The 15,803-nt window shown below is 37.4% G+C and overlaps 1 protein-coding gene and 1 pseudogene across 2 annotated transcripts in view; one reads left to right on the top strand and one right to left on the bottom strand.

The window, feature by feature from the left end:
• Window positions 1-15,803, top strand: part of RSRC1 (arginine and serine rich coiled-coil 1) — a 451,806-nt gene that overhangs the window by 310,830 nt on the left and 125,173 nt on the right. The gene's annotated exons all lie outside the window — the stretch shown is intronic.
• On the bottom strand, window positions 4,128-5,744 carry LOC133247946 (heterogeneous nuclear ribonucleoprotein A3-like; annotated as a pseudogene).

Raw genomic sequence — 15,803 nt, 5'->3', positions numbered from 1 at the left:
AAATTGTTTTTATAGAGTATGAAGAATGCTTTTTCAGTCATGTACACTGCTCCTTTTTGCCTTTTACAGAATGTGCTGAGTTTGATAAGGGGCTCTGGAATTAGACTCCCTCTGTTAGTTTTGGCTCTGTCATTTACTAGCTAACTGAGTGACTTTGGGTCATTACTGAAGTTTTCATGCCTCAGATTCCTAACTGGTAAAAAATGGGATATTAATGTTGAGCATTAAATAACTTTACATATGTAAAGCTTAGAATGATTGCTAGTACATGGTAACTCAGTAAATACTGACTTTTGTTTATAACTACTGTTGTTATTATCCATGTTATGTGAGTTGATTGAACCAGAACTCACTATAGAAAGTGAACCAGAACTCACTATAGAAAGTGAAAGTTTTTTTCAACAAAAACAATTGGTTATTTGTTATCTCATACAGTTAGAACAATTTTATATCTTTGCTCCTTCAACAAGATGAAGAGCTTAACAAGACTAATACTTTGAATTATATTAAAACAAATTATAATTAGTCCATGGAAACCTTCATTATTATAGTATTTGACTTCAAAATACATAATTTGCGTAGACTTGTGCAGATTATTCTATTTTTAATAAGATATTCTAATTTGCTTTATTAGATTTTATTTTTCCTTGATTTTAAAGTTTCACGGAATTTAAGATGTGATATATCAAGACTTTTCCTTTATTATGTCACAAAGACTTGTAAGTATCAAAACATATAGCCATATCTTTTATCTTGAAGATCACTGGGTATGTATCACACATGCTCAATATCTATTTTTGTGTTCTCAAATTTAATGCATTCTTTAATTAGTTATTTCATACTTTGAATTAACATCTTATTGGTAGTTTATGTAGAATAATTTCCTTTATCTAATTTCTAGGTTTCTTTTATTCTTTTCTTTCTGTTAACTTATTTTCTTCTCTCAACTGTTTTGATAGTTTCAGTTTATTTCACTTTATTTTATTGAAGTATAGTTGATTCACAATATTGTGGTAGTTTTCGGTGAACTGAAAATTGATTCAGATATAAATGTATATGGAAGTACACACACATAGATGGTGTGATCACTGACCTAGAGCCAGACATCCTGGAATGTGAAGTCAAGTGGGCCTTAGAAAGCATCACTATGAACAAAGCTAGTGGAGGAGATGGAATTCCAGTTGAGCTATTTCAAATCGTGAAAGATGATGCTGTGAAAGTGCTGCACTCAATATGCCAGCAAATTTGGAAAACTCAGCAGTGGCCACAGGACTGGAAAAGATCAGTTTTCATTCCAATCCCAAAGAAAGGCAATGCCAAAGAATGCTCAAACTACCGCACAATTGCACTCATCTCACACGCTAGTAAAGTAATGCTCAAAATTCTCCAAGCCAGGCTTCAGCAATATTTGAACTGTGAAATTCCTGATGTTGAAGCTGGTTTTAGAAAAGCCAGAGGAACCAGAGATCAAATTGCCAACATCTGCTAGATCATGGAAAAAGCAAGAGAGTTCCAGAAAAACATCTATTTCTGTTTTATTGACTATGCCAAAGCCTTTGACTGTGTGGATCACAAGAAACTGTGGAAAATTCTGAAAGAGATGGGAATACCAGACCACCTGACCTGCCTCTTGAAAAATTTGTATGCAGGTCAGGAAGCAACAGTTAGAACTGGACATGGAACAACAGACTGGTTCCAAATAGAAAAGGAGTATGGCAAGGCTGTATATTATCACCCTGCTTATTTAACTTACATGCAGAGTACATCATGAGAAATGCTGGACTGGAAGAAGCACAAGCTGGAATCAAGATTGCCGGGAGAAATATTAATAACCTCAGATATTCAGATGACACCACCCTTATGGCAGAAAGTGAAGAGGAACTAAAAAGCCTCTTGATGAAAGTGAAAGAGGAGAGTGAAAAAGTTGGCTTAAAGCTCAACATTCAGAAAACGAAGATCATGGCATCCAGTCCCATCACTTCATGGGAAATAGATGGGGAAACAGTGGAATCAGTGTCAGACTTTATTTTTCTGGGCTCCAAAATCACTGCAGATGGTGACTTCAGCCATGAGATTAAAAGACGCTTACCCCTTGGAAGGAAAGTTAGGACCAACCTAGATAGCATATTCAAAAGCAGAGACATTACTTTGCCAACAAGGTCCGTCTAGTCAAGGCTATGGTTTTTCCAGTGGTCATGTATGGATGTGAGCGTTGGACTGTGAAGAAGGCTGAGTGCCGAAGAATTGATGCTTTTGAACTGTGGTGTTGGAGAAGACTCTTGAGGGTCCCTTGGACTGCAAGGAGTTCCAACCAGTCCATCCTAAAGGAGATCAGTCCTGGGATTTCTTTGGAAGGAATGATGCTAAAGCTGAAACTCCAGTACTTTGGCCACCTCATGCGAAGAGTTGAGTCATTGGAAAAGATTCTGATGCTGGGAGGGATTGGGGGCAGGAGGAGAAGGGGACGGCAGAGGATGAGATGGCTGGATGGCATCATTGACTCGATGGACGTGAGTCTGGGTGAACTCGGGGAGTTGGTGATGGACAGGGAGGCCTGGCGTGCTGCGATTCATGGGGTTGCAAAGAGTTGGACACAACTAAGTGACTGAACTGAACTGAACTGACACATATATAGTATCTTTTCAGATTATTTTTCCATTATAGGTTATTATAACATATTCAATATAATTCCCCAAGCTAAACAGTAAATCCTTGTTGCTTATCTGTTTTATGTATAGTAGTTTGTATCTGTTAATCCTGTAATCCTAATTTATTCCCCTCCCCAATCCCTTTCCCCTTTGGTAATTTAGCTTGTTTTTTGTGTCTGTGAGTCTATGTATATAGATTCATTTCTATTATTTTTAAGATTCCACATAGAAGTGATATCAAATAATATTTGTCTTTCTCTGTCTGACTTACTTCACTCAATATGATAATCTCTAGGTTCATCTATGTTGCAGATGGCAATATTGCCTTCTTTATGGCTGAGTAATATTCGTGCGTGCGTGCGTGTGTGTGTGTGTGTGTGTGTGTGTGTGTGTGTGTAAGAAGGTAAAATAAGAAGGTTCCCTTTTCTCCGTACCCTTTTCAGCATTTATTATTTGTAGACTTTTTGATGATAGCCATTCTGACCAATGTGAGGTGAGACCTCATTGTAGTTTTGATCTGCATTTTTCTAGTTAGTAATGTTGAGCATTTTTTCATGTGCCTGTTGGCCATCTGTATGTCTTCGGAGAGTTGTCTGTTTAGGTCTTGTGAGTTGTTTGTTTCTTTTAATTTTTAAATTTATTTTTAATTGGAGGATAATTACTTTACAATATTGTGTTAGTTTCTGCCATATAGCAGCATGAATCAGCCATAGGTATACATATGTCCCTCCCACCTCTCACGCATTCCACCCCTCTAGGTTGTCACAAAACCCCAGGTTTGAGCACCCTGCATCATACAGCAAATTCCTACTGGCTATCTATTTTACATATGATAATTATATGTTTCATGTTTGTTTTTTAATGTTGAGTTTTTGACCTGTTTGTCGATTTTGAATGTTAACCTCTTGTTGATCACATTGTTTGTAAATATTTTTTCCCATTCTCTAGATTGTCTTTTTCTGTTTTTGTTTCCTTTGCTGGGCAAAAGCTTTTAAGTTAGATTAAGTCCCATTTGTTTATTTTTATACATATTCTGATTGACAAATCCAACTGAATTTCTAGCTGATAGTCAGCAACAACCATCAGGCACGTGAGTGAGCAAGCCTTCAGCCCACCAGCCATCAAGTCAATCCCAGTCTTTGTGTTGCCCCATTTGATGCTGCATGGAGCTATTCTACCTGAATCCTGCTCAAGTTAAAATTTGTAATGATTTTCAAATGTGTAATGTTCACAATTAATTATTGTGGATGTTTGAAGCATGAGTTTGGGCTGATATATAGCAAAGATAACTGACATACAAGGGTAAACTCTTTTCCTATCTTCAAAGTAACATTTTTAAGGAAACAAATATTATTGGAATTATTTCCCAGGAAATTTGACCATGGAAGTCACTTGGTATTTTTGGCATAGGAATAAACTCTTTATTTATTTTTTTTGAAAAGTTAAAAATTCCTTAATTTTTTATTCCTGCTACCACACCACAATTTACAGGGCAATATCCCTGATGTATGGAGAAGGAAATGGCAAGCCACTCCAGTGTTCTTGCCTGGAGAGTCCCAGGGACGGGGGAGCCTGGTGGGCTGCCATCTATGGGGTCGCACAGAGTCGGACATGACTGAAGCGACTTAGCAGCAGCAGCAGCAGCATCCCTGATGTAATGAAAAGAGAAAGAAAAGGACAAAGCTACAACAGATAAAAGACCTCAGGAATGTACATCTAATTGACACTACATTGTATTAATTGATAGCTTCACTTTTTGCAAACTGTGGCTATGACAGTCCTGAACAAGAAGGGTTTTCTGTTTAAGCTGCAGTAACTTTTCTGACTATGGATCATCATTCCTTCTGTGGCAGATTTTTACAGTTCCTCTAACGCATTTGGGACAACTGTCTCAAAGTAACCTACAGCTTTCCTGACAACTCCTCGCTCTCTCTCCTGTTAAGAACTGTAGCCCTTTTCTTCTGAGTTTTTAGAACCTTCTGCTACTATATCCACAACTTCCACCACCAGATCCATAACTACCACCATAGGGACTGCCTGAGCTTCTTCCACCAAAACTACCCCCTTTCATGGGTCCGTAATTTGATTGCTGTTGTCCACTATAATTTCCAAAATCATTAGTTTCCACCACCACCATAGTTACCTCCAAAATTTCCTCCTTCATTGAACCATCATATCTTCCACCACCGCCACCATATCCACCACCTTGGTTTCCATATCCTGGTTCACCACCACCATAACCTCCTCTACTACTATAACCAGGACCACCACCATAATTGCCACCGTCACCTCCAAATCCATTATATCCACCATCAACTCCTGCATAACTCCCTCTGCTGCCACCACCTCTACCAACATAGCCTTCTCTTGCACCAAAGTTTCCACCATGGCCAGTTACCTCCACCACCTCCAAAGTTTCCTGCACAACCCATAAAGTTGCCAGATCCACCTCTATGACCTCTTTGTGATGCAGCAGATTGCATCTCTTGTTTAGAAAGGGCCTTTTTCACTTCACAATTATGCCCATTAATAGTGTGGTATTTCTGAACAACAATTTTATCAATTGTACCATGATCATCAAAAGTTCCAAAAGCAAATCCTCTCTTTTTCCCACTCTGCCTGTCTTCCATAACTTCTATGGTTTCAGTCTTGCCATACTTTTCAAAGTAGTCTCTCAAATTACATTCTTCTGTATCTTCTTTAATACCACCAACAAAAATTTTCTTCACTGTTAGATGGGCACCAGGCTTTACAGAATCCTTTCTAGAAACAGCTCTCTTTGGTTCTATTACATGCCCATCAACCTTGTGTGGTCGAGCACACATTTTGCATCCACTTCTTCAACACAAGAACAAGTCACAAAACCAAAGCCCCTGGAACATTTTGTTTGGGGGTCTCTCATCACCACACAATCTGTAAGTGTGCCCCATCTCAAAATGTTCTCTTAAGCTGTCATCTGTAGTTTCAAAGCTCAGACTGCCAATAAACAGCTTTCTCAACTGCTCCTGTTGCTTGAGATCATGACCTTTCTCCCCTCGGCAGCGGCGGCCATGGCCGGAGTCGAGCTGGGGCAACCGGTGGCAGTTCTACCTCCATTTTGAGACCGGACTCGCCTCTTCCAACTCCCAGGAATAAACTCTTTAGAATGTCTGTGAAAAAAAATTTTAAGCTTTGTGATAACATATATAAGTAAAGCACAAAAATAATTTCAACATTTCTTCATCTCTTTGAATATGTATATTTCTTTTTATTTTATTTTATTTTATTTTTTAACTTTACAATATTGTGTTGGTTTTGCCATATATTGAAATGAATCCGCCACAGGTATATATGTGTTCCCCATCCTGAACCATCCTTCCTCCTCCCTCCCCATACCATCTGGGTCGTCCCATTGCACCAGCCCCAAGCATCCAGTATCGTGCTTCGAACCTGGACTGGCGACTCATTTCATATATGATATTATACATATTTCAATGCCATTATCCCAAATCATCCCACCCTCTCCCTCTCCCACAGAGTCCAAAAGACTGTTCTATACATCAGTGTCTCTTTTGCTGTCTCGTATACAGGGTTATTGTTACCATCTTTCTAAATTCCATATATATGTGTTAGTATACTGTACTGATGTTTTTCTTTCTGGTTTACTTCACTCTGTATAATAGGCTCCAGTTTCATCCACCTCATTAGAACTGATTCAAATGTATTCTTTTTAATGGCTGAGTAATACTCCATTGTGTATATGTACCACAGCTTTCTTATCCATTCATCTGCTGATGGACATCTAGGTTGCTTCCATGTCCTGGCTATTATAAACAGTGCTGCGGCGAACACTGGGGTACACATGTCTCTTTCAGTTCTGATTTCCTCAGTGTGTATGCCCAGCAGTGGGATTGCTAGATCATAAGGCAGTTCTATTTCCAGTTTTTTAAGGAATCTCCACACTGTTCTCCATAGTGGCTGTACTAGTTTGCATTCCCACCAACAGTGTAAGAGGGTTCCCTTTTCTCCACACCCTCTCCAGCATTTATTGTTTGTAGACTTTTGGATTGCAGCCATTCTGACTGGTGTGAAATGGTACCTCATAGTGGTTTTGATTTGCATTTCTCTGATAATGAGTGATGTTGAGCATCTTTTCATGTATTTGTTATCCATCTGTATGTCTTCTTTGGAGAAATGTCTATTTAGTTCTTTGGCCCATTTTTTGATTGGGTCATTTATTTTTCTGGAGTTGAGCTGTAGGAGTTTCTTGTATATTTTTGAGATTAGTTGTTTGTCAGTTGCTTCATTTGCTATTATTTTCTCCCATTCTGAAGGCTGTCTTTTCACCTTGCTTATAGTTTCCTTTGTTGTGCAGAAGCTTTTAATTTTAATTAGGTCCCATTTGTTTATTTTTGCTTTTATTTCCAATATTCTGGGAGGTGGGTCATAGAGGATCCTGCTGTGATGTATGTCGGAGAGTGTTTTGCCTATGTTCTCCTCTAGGAGTTTTATAGTATCTGGTCTTATGTTTAGATCTTTAATCCATTTTGAGTTTATTTTTATGTATGGTGTTAGAAAGTGCTCTAGTTTCATTCTTTTACAAGTGGTTGACCAGTTTCCCCAGCACCACTTGTTAAAGAGATTGTCTTTTCTCCATTGTATATTCTTGCCTCCTTTGTCAAAGATAAGGTGTCCATATGTGCATATTTCTTCTACTTTCACTGACTGTAATAACTGCCAGTTTTCTTAATATAATCATCATTATTATTGTCTTATTTTGTGTAGAACAGAGATGAGAAATATGGAAAATCAGTCACCACTCATTAGGCTACACATATAATGCAATGGTAGTTGATCAGTGCAGTTTTTTATGCTGAGTCCAGGTATAACTTCCGAATTCTCAACACAGCACTTCATGTTGTCACAGATGTTCATGCCAGTGGAATGAACATCTGAGATGAGACCTATAATTTATAAAATATCTTATAAATATTTTTAAATTTAACATATGACATCATCTTCATATATAATTTTTTTCCCTTCCCAATTTGGCCCCCAGACTCTCAAAGCTACCATGATACCACCATCGCTCTGATTATTTGAAGGTATTTCTTTTACTTTTGAGAGGTCTCTGCTTCACATACACTTTTTTTCCTTTTCTCTTTTTTTAACCTCTCCTGTAGCTTTTTTCTGTGTTAAGTCAAAAGTTACCTAAGTTTGTGGAAAAAAATCACTCTGAGATTTCCCTAAGGGGACAATATGGTGAGTGGGGAAAACTATTACAATTTCCTATAAAACATTTTCACTATGGAGAAAAGATGAGAAGTAAGTATATGAGTGATGAGGTTATTTGCAAAATTTTATAGTACATCTGAAGGGAATTGATTATGTAAGGAAACTGAGGGCATGCTACGTCCCAGGTGCTGGACCGCTAATACACTTTAACTTGTTTGATTGTCAGAATACACCTATAGGGAGAATATCACTACCCAAATTTTTCCATTTATACAGATTTATTAATCATTTGTTCTTTTTCATCTGTTAATTTATTCTTTTTCTTCTATAAATAATTTGAAAGATTTTATAGCACTGTAATAAAGTGATGTATGAGTTTTTAAATATCATAAAAAGGAAAAATATTCATTAATCAGTCAAGAGCAGGAGAAAAAAACAGAACAAATTTAACACATCAAAAGCGCCTATAGAATTGCTGTAACTCATTCTAGGTTTCCTGACAAAAGCAGATTATCACAGAGAATTAAAAGTTTTACCACGAATCTTTCCCTAAAAGGGAATTCTTACATGGGGCTTCATGTAGAGCATTTTTTATTAAATGAAATACTGTAAATACTTAAGTGCTATTTTATGTTGCTCTTACTGTCCTAGTATCATCATCATCATCATCATGTGATATAATGTATAATATCCTCAACATCATAATTGCAAGAAATGAAATAATAGATTTCATGTACCACATGCTTTTAATATCTATCAATAAAAGCCATAAAAAAGCATCATAGTGAAATTTAGTATCTTAGGAAAATGTGATCCAAGAATATAGTATTCTGATGGATCTGCTTGAATCTAATTAAAACCCAGTATATATGGAGAAGCAGAATGCCTGTTCCTATAATAATTCTTCCTAGGTGAACTTTCATTCAGTTAGGCTTTTATACTAGAAGTAATAGGAGTTATTTTAATCCTCTCTGCTCTTAAAAGGGTCTGAAATGTTAATACTCTATGTGGTTGATTTAGGGGTAGAATCTTAAACTTTAGAGATCAAATGAACAGGTGATGGGGTGACATTCTTTTATGAGAACACAGAGCCTGAAGAGAACACCCTCCTAGACAGCTAGCCTATTACCTCTGCAGGAAGGTAGGCTGAGAAGGGGACACTTCCAGGAAAGTCCAGCATTTTTCAGATATCAATGCTACATCCATCTCAGGACAAGAATGTATAAACAAAACAATTCCCAAATTTTTACAACCTTCAGCAGAGCAGAAATTTTCAAATCATTTCATACTTCATTTTACTTAATTTCTCATTATGGTCCTAGAAAATTTTCAGAAGTATTGCCATTAAATGTCAGATTTGAGAAAAGCTTCCCAGAAAAGTAAGATTAATTTGTCCATTTGATTAAAATTTTCAGATGAAATAAATCAAGTGATAGCTTTCCTGCCATTGAAACTGTTCAAAGCATCCTTTTTCTTGTAAGTCGGTTCTCATCAACCAGTTTATTGGAATTCATTTCAAGCAAGGGACCTCACCTAGAGGGATTCAAAATATGGTTTACTCTACATTTAAAATACATGATCCAAGTTTTTAATCAAATGAATTTTATAAGGAAGCATTACTGTGTCCAAATGAGAAAGGGGTTTAAGATTTTTTTTTCATTCAAGACTATTTTTCTAGCACTGAAGAGCTGAAAGTAAAGCAAGTGGGTATCAGCTAAAGTCTATGCCATGATGTTTTTAAGATGGCAAATAAAAGTGAGGTTTACCTTGCAAATATTCAACATGGTATTTTTAAATTTTGCTAATCGATTGGTGAAAGCCCAATTAAGTACCTAGTAAATTTGCTTTGGTCACATTTTAATGAATTTCATTACAAATGTATATGAATCGTGTCAATACACTTCTATCAAATTTTAGCAAGTGTTAAAATATAATTATATTCAATGCAAATGTAGGAGTAAGTGAAATATTTAATATGTTGACTTTTACAAAGATTTCTCATTAAGTTATTATGAGATGCAGGGACCCCACTGAATACTACTTATTGCTATGACCTGTGCATCTTCTTATCATTTTTTTCTCCATCAGATGGAAAAAAAAAAACTGATATTCTGGCTTTGGTATGGCCCTAGGACCACAACACAATACACAAATGGACAGTGGCCAGTTGTGGAGATGGTTCAAGCAAATAATGTTTACTGTCCTAGGTGACAGTTAATTTGTAACTAACTAAAAACTTGAGTTATGTTTTGTGCCTGATTTTTATTCTTCTGAAAAAAGTGGAGAGTCCCCTGAGTTACAGTACCGATCCACTTTGAGTGATCTAAGAAGGGTCACTTAAGCCAATGACTGAAAGGTCTACAGATTCTATTTTCCCATGCTAAAATCAAATGATTTGTGTTTTTATTTCATAAAAGATGATCTAAATTATTGACAGTCGCATTTTGAATTGGTGCCTACTTCATATTTAGGCCGAGCAGGTAACGATGCATCCTCCCTTCGTGCTGCCTTTATAGATTTGAAGATATTAGGTACTTTGTTATGGTGCATAGATAGACCCTCTTGAAATAGACTTATGTCTTCTAAAAGCCTGAAGATAGAATAGAATCATATAATAGACACTTGAAATCTAGCACAGAGGAGACTAATGCATCACACTCAAAGTTTAGCCCTTTATATTAGCAGCAAGTTTTAGTGTAACTTTTTTTACGAAAAAGTTACAAACCTTTGAAATAGGCAGAGGTTGTTCTCTAATGTGAGCACATACCTTTCCCGCCCACACACACACACATTCATTCTTTCTCATTCTTTCTTTACCTATTTCTCATTCTCTCCTCTATGTTCATCTGCCTCTCCCTCTCTTCCTCCCTCCTTTCCTTCTCATAAGTAAGACCCAAAAGCTTCAATTTAAAAAAGATTTGAAGAATTTACCTGTTTACCATTATCACGTATCATAAATTGTTTTGATATGTGCACTCACACATGCAGCACATACAGTCATTTGTTACGTCAAGTATGTCATTATCTCATGTATGCCAGGCATTGTGCTAGGCGCGGGAATAAAGCAAGCAAAACAAACCTGAACTCACCCTACATTTAGAGGGTTAAGTGATTCACTCTTGTGAATAAGGAAACAAATTTGGCTGAAAGTACTAAATCTCATGAAAAGATTTTAAATGATTTGCTTGACACTCAGTAAATAAACCAAACAGATAAGAATCTAAGTCAGTTTTACAACTCTTTGGTAGCCTAAGGAACTGTGATCATCTCTAATTAACAGTGTGGAAAGATTACTGTTCTGAAAGTAGTAAGGTCTTGGTTCTTGGAATGGCTCTGCCACTAATTAGCTGTATCACTTTGAACAAGTCACTTGACATCTGGGCCTCAATTTCTCTCACATATAAAAATGAGAGAAGTGAACTTGGGGGTCTCTAAGATCCTTTTCAGATCTTAAGAGCTTATGATTATCCAAATGTACAAACTCAAATGAAATCCCTAGTTTTCTTTAAGATACAAAGTAACATATATATAAAGTAACAGTTTTTCTATATACTTGAAGTTATCTATACAGTATAAATAAAAAATATAATTCCCCTAGCAACAAAAGTATAAAATTGCTAAAAGAAACTTGACTGATAATTAAAAATATTTTACTGAGCACTTACTGTGTGCAAATAAGACTATTGCTAGGTAAAGACTGCTGCTTCTGCTGCTAAGTTGCTTCAGTCGTGTCCAACTCTGTGTGACCCCATAGAGGTAGCCCACCAGGCTCCCCCGTCCCTGGGATTCTCCAGGCAAGAACACTGGAGTGGGTTGCCATTTCTTTCTCCAATGCAGGAAAGTGAAAAGTGAAAGTGAACTCACTCAGTTGTGTCCAACTCTTAGCGACCCCATGGACTACAGCCTACCAGGCTCCTCCATCCATGGGATTTTCCAGGCAAGAGTACTGGAGTGGGGTGCCATTGCTTTCTCCGAGGTAAAGACTAATGCTAGGTAAAAGTCAAGGAGCCTGCCTCCATGGAATTTATGTTCTGGTAGGGAAAGCAAATAGAAGAGAGTTATTTGTACAATTAAGCCAATAATAATTTTTATAAATTCAATGAAGGAAAAGAATGGAATAATAAGAGAGCATTATTGTGTGTGTGTGTGTGTGTGTGTGTGTGTGTGTGTGTATAACATATATAGCCAAGGCTAAAATATTCACTTTTTTTTTGTTCCATTCCATTCAACAATGATTTAACTGTTATTTGCCTGGTACTGAGGAGAGTTTCCCCAAGATGTGATATTTTCAATGGTAAAACTGTGGAAGTCCCAGACAAAACAGGACATTGATCACAGTAGTATCATGGTACATTTTGAAAACAAAAGACCAATGTGAATGAACGCATAAGGATTAAGATGATTGAAAATAACTTGAATGAAGCTGGTAAGGTAGGCAAAGGATAGATCACTTATAGCTTTATAAACCATGTTAATTTTAGAGCTTTGCTTGTTTCTCCCAAGTAGAAAACCAACATAGGGCTTGACATGATTAGAATTCATTCTTAGAAAATCCATCTGCCAGTAGTAAGAATAGTGGATTTGGTGGTTATGTAAAGGTTGTGGTGATAGTGATGATAAGGTTATCACAAAGCTAATTTTAGAAAGATTAGTGAGATTATTGCAGTAATTAAAATAAAAGATGGTGAAGGGCATAGGGTAATGACAGTAACAATGAGAAGAAGTAGGCACATTAAAATACATGATATATGGAAAGTAGAATTAATGAAATCTAGAATTATGATTGTGGGAAGGTCAAGTAGTGATAGAATAATTGGCATCTAGAGAATCTGAGATAATGGAATATTCTTAGAGAAGTGTCGAGGGGAAAAGTGACCTCAGGCTAATGGAAAAAACTCAAAGCCTATAATGGGAGCATTGCCTTAAAAACACAGCAGAAAGTTGACTCTTGAAATATAGTACCACAAAAGAGTAAGAAAATACTAAATTGCATTTAGCATGTGCTGTCACTAAAATAAATGAAAAACATATGCTATCTGAAATAATAGAGAAAGAAAAAAAGAAGAAATAGAATGGAGACAGACCAACATAATAAGAACTGTTATGTCATTTAGAGCCTGAAAGCTTGCCTTCAAACCCAGGTTCTGCCACATTACTTATTAGAGCTAGGATTTCGGTTTGTTACTTAGTTTTACTATATTACAAGGTTCCTCATAGATAATAAATAAAACCTAAAACTATGCTAAAATTTTACAAAGATAGTACAGAAATACGGAAGTACAGGTTAATATTTATAATACAGATTTAAAAGCCCTAATAAAAACTACAAGAATAAATCAATGCATGACACAGCTGCAAATTTTTAGCAATTTGAAATGAAGTTATATCCTGATACCACACCATCAGAGATCAGATCAGTCACTCAGTCGTGTCCAACTCTTTGCGACCCCATGAATCGCAGCACGCCAGGCCTCCCTGTCCATCACCAACTCCCCGAGTTCACTGAGACTCACGTCCATCGAGTCAGTGATGCCATCCAGCCATCTCATCCTCTGTCGTCCCCTCCTCCTCCTGCCCCCAATCCCTCCCAGCATCAGAGTCTTTTCCAATGAGTCAACTCTTAGCATGAGGTGGCCAAAGTACTGGAGTTTCAGCTTTAGCATCATTCCTTCCAAAGAAATCCCAGGGCTGATCTCCTTCAAATGTAAATAAATAAATAAGGGTGGGGCCTGAATCAAATAGGACTTGATGTTCTTATAAGAAGAGAGTGAGACACCAGGGTTGTATGTGCACAGAGGAACAGCCGTGCAAAGACTTAGCAAGAAGGTGGCCCTCTGCAGGCCAAGGGGAAAGGCCTCAGGAGAAACCAATCCTGCTGGCACCTTGAACATCCACTCTTCAGAACTGTTGAGAAAATAAATGCCTGTTGTTAAGCACATGTACCTCCCCTCCCAAAGAAAAAGAAACTATAAAATAAATATGTTAAAATGATTCAAGAAAGAAAATACAGAAACCACAATAGAAGAACATAATAGGATGAAAAATGTATGGGCAGATCATTGGCTCAAGATTTGAAAACTTTACCTGCCCAGCAGACCTTGGCATCAGGAATCACAGTAGCAGAGTCAGTAGGTCATTTCACAGAATTTTCGTAAACAGAAAAATTTTACAGGTAAATTACTAAAAAACAAACAAACAAGAACCGATTGGGTTTTCACTGTGTGATTCAAACACTGTTAAACATTTTTTACCACCTGTCCATCCCCAGTTCCAGAATAGAAGCGCTTCTGATGGGATGTGTGTGTTAAGTTTTTATTTAATGTATGCAACCTAAATCTGGAAATATTTCTGTTTTTTAATATAGAATTTAAAAGCTCCATTCAAAAAAAAAAATCATATTGAAGAGCAGATTGCCAGAAGTAGCTGAGACAACTTTGACTTTGAAGGAAAAAAAGAAAGGATGAGGATTTATGCTACAGACAATAAGATTCTATATAAAAGCTAAAATAGTGTCATCAGTGGAAAGGAATAGAGAGCCCAGAAACTCCCCACAAACATATGAGAGCTTGCTTGTTTGTGTGCGTGCATTCATGTGTATGCTTCAGTTCAGTTCAGTCGCTCAGTCGTGTCTGACTCTGCAACCCCATGAATCGCAGCACGCCAGGCCTCCCTATCCATCACCAACTCCTGGAGTCCAACCAAACCTATGTCCATCAAGTCAGTGATGCCATCCAACCATCTCATCCTCTGTTGTCCCCTTCTCCTCCTGCCCTCAATCTTTCCCAGCATCAGGGTCTTTTCAAATGAGTCAGCTCTTTGCATCAGGTGGCCAAAGTATTGGAATTTCAGCTTTAGCATCAGTCCTTCCAATGAACACCCAGGACTGATCTCCTTTAGGATGGACTGGTTGGATCCCCTTGCAGTCCACCTTCTCCAAAACCACAGTTCAAAAGCATCAATTCTTTGGTGCTCAGCTTTCTTTAGAGTCCAACTCTCACATCCATACATGACCACTGGAAAAACCATAGCCTTGACTAGATGGACCTTTGTTGGCAAAGTAATGTCTCTGCTTTTGAATATGCTGTCTAGGTTGGTCATAACTTTCCTTCAAGGAGTAAGCATCTTTTAATTTCATGGCTGAAGTCACCATCTGCAGTGGTTTTGGAGCCCAAAAAATAAAGTCAGCCACTGTTTCCACTGTTTCCCCATGTTTGACATGAAGTGATGGGACCAGATGCCATGATCTTTGTTTTCTGAATGTTGAGCTTTAAGCCAACTTTTTCACTCTCCTCTTTCACTTTCATCAAGAGGCTCTTTAATTCTTCTTCACTTTCTGCCATAAGGGTGGTGTCATCTGCATATCTGAGGTTATTGATATTTCTCCCGGCAATCTTGATTCCAGCTTGTGTTTCTTCCAGTCCAGTGTTTCTCATGATGTACTCTGCATATAAGTTAAATAAGCAGGGTGACAATATACAGCCTTGACGTACTCCTTTTCCTATTTGGAACCAGTCTGTTGTTCCATGTCCAGTTCTAACTGTTGTTTCCTGACCTGCATACAGATTTCTCAAGAGGCAGGTTAGGTGGTCTGGTATTCCCATCTCTTTCAGAATTTTCCACAGTTGATTGTGATCCACATAGTCAAAGGCTTTGGCATAGTCAATAAAGCAGAAATAGATGTTTTTCTGGAACTCTCTTGATTTTTTGATGATCCAATGGGTATTGGCAACTTGATCTCTGATTCCTCTGCCTTTTCTAAAACCAGCTTGAACATCTGGAAGTTCACGGTTCATGTATTGCTGAAGCCTGGCTTGGAGAATTTTAAGCATTACTTTACTAGCATGTGAGATGAGTGCAATTGTGCAGTAGTTTGAGCATTCTTTGCTTAGTCCTGTCCAACTCTTTGTGACCATATGTATTGTAACCTGCCTGGCTCCTCTG

The sequence above is a fragment of the Bos javanicus genome, chromosome 1 (genome assembly GCF_032452875.1).
Source record: "Bos javanicus breed banteng chromosome 1, ARS-OSU_banteng_1.0, whole genome shotgun sequence".
NCBI lineage: Eukaryota > Metazoa > Chordata > Mammalia > Artiodactyla > Bovidae > Bos > Bos javanicus.
This window is presented reverse-complemented; position numbering and strand designations above follow the sequence as displayed.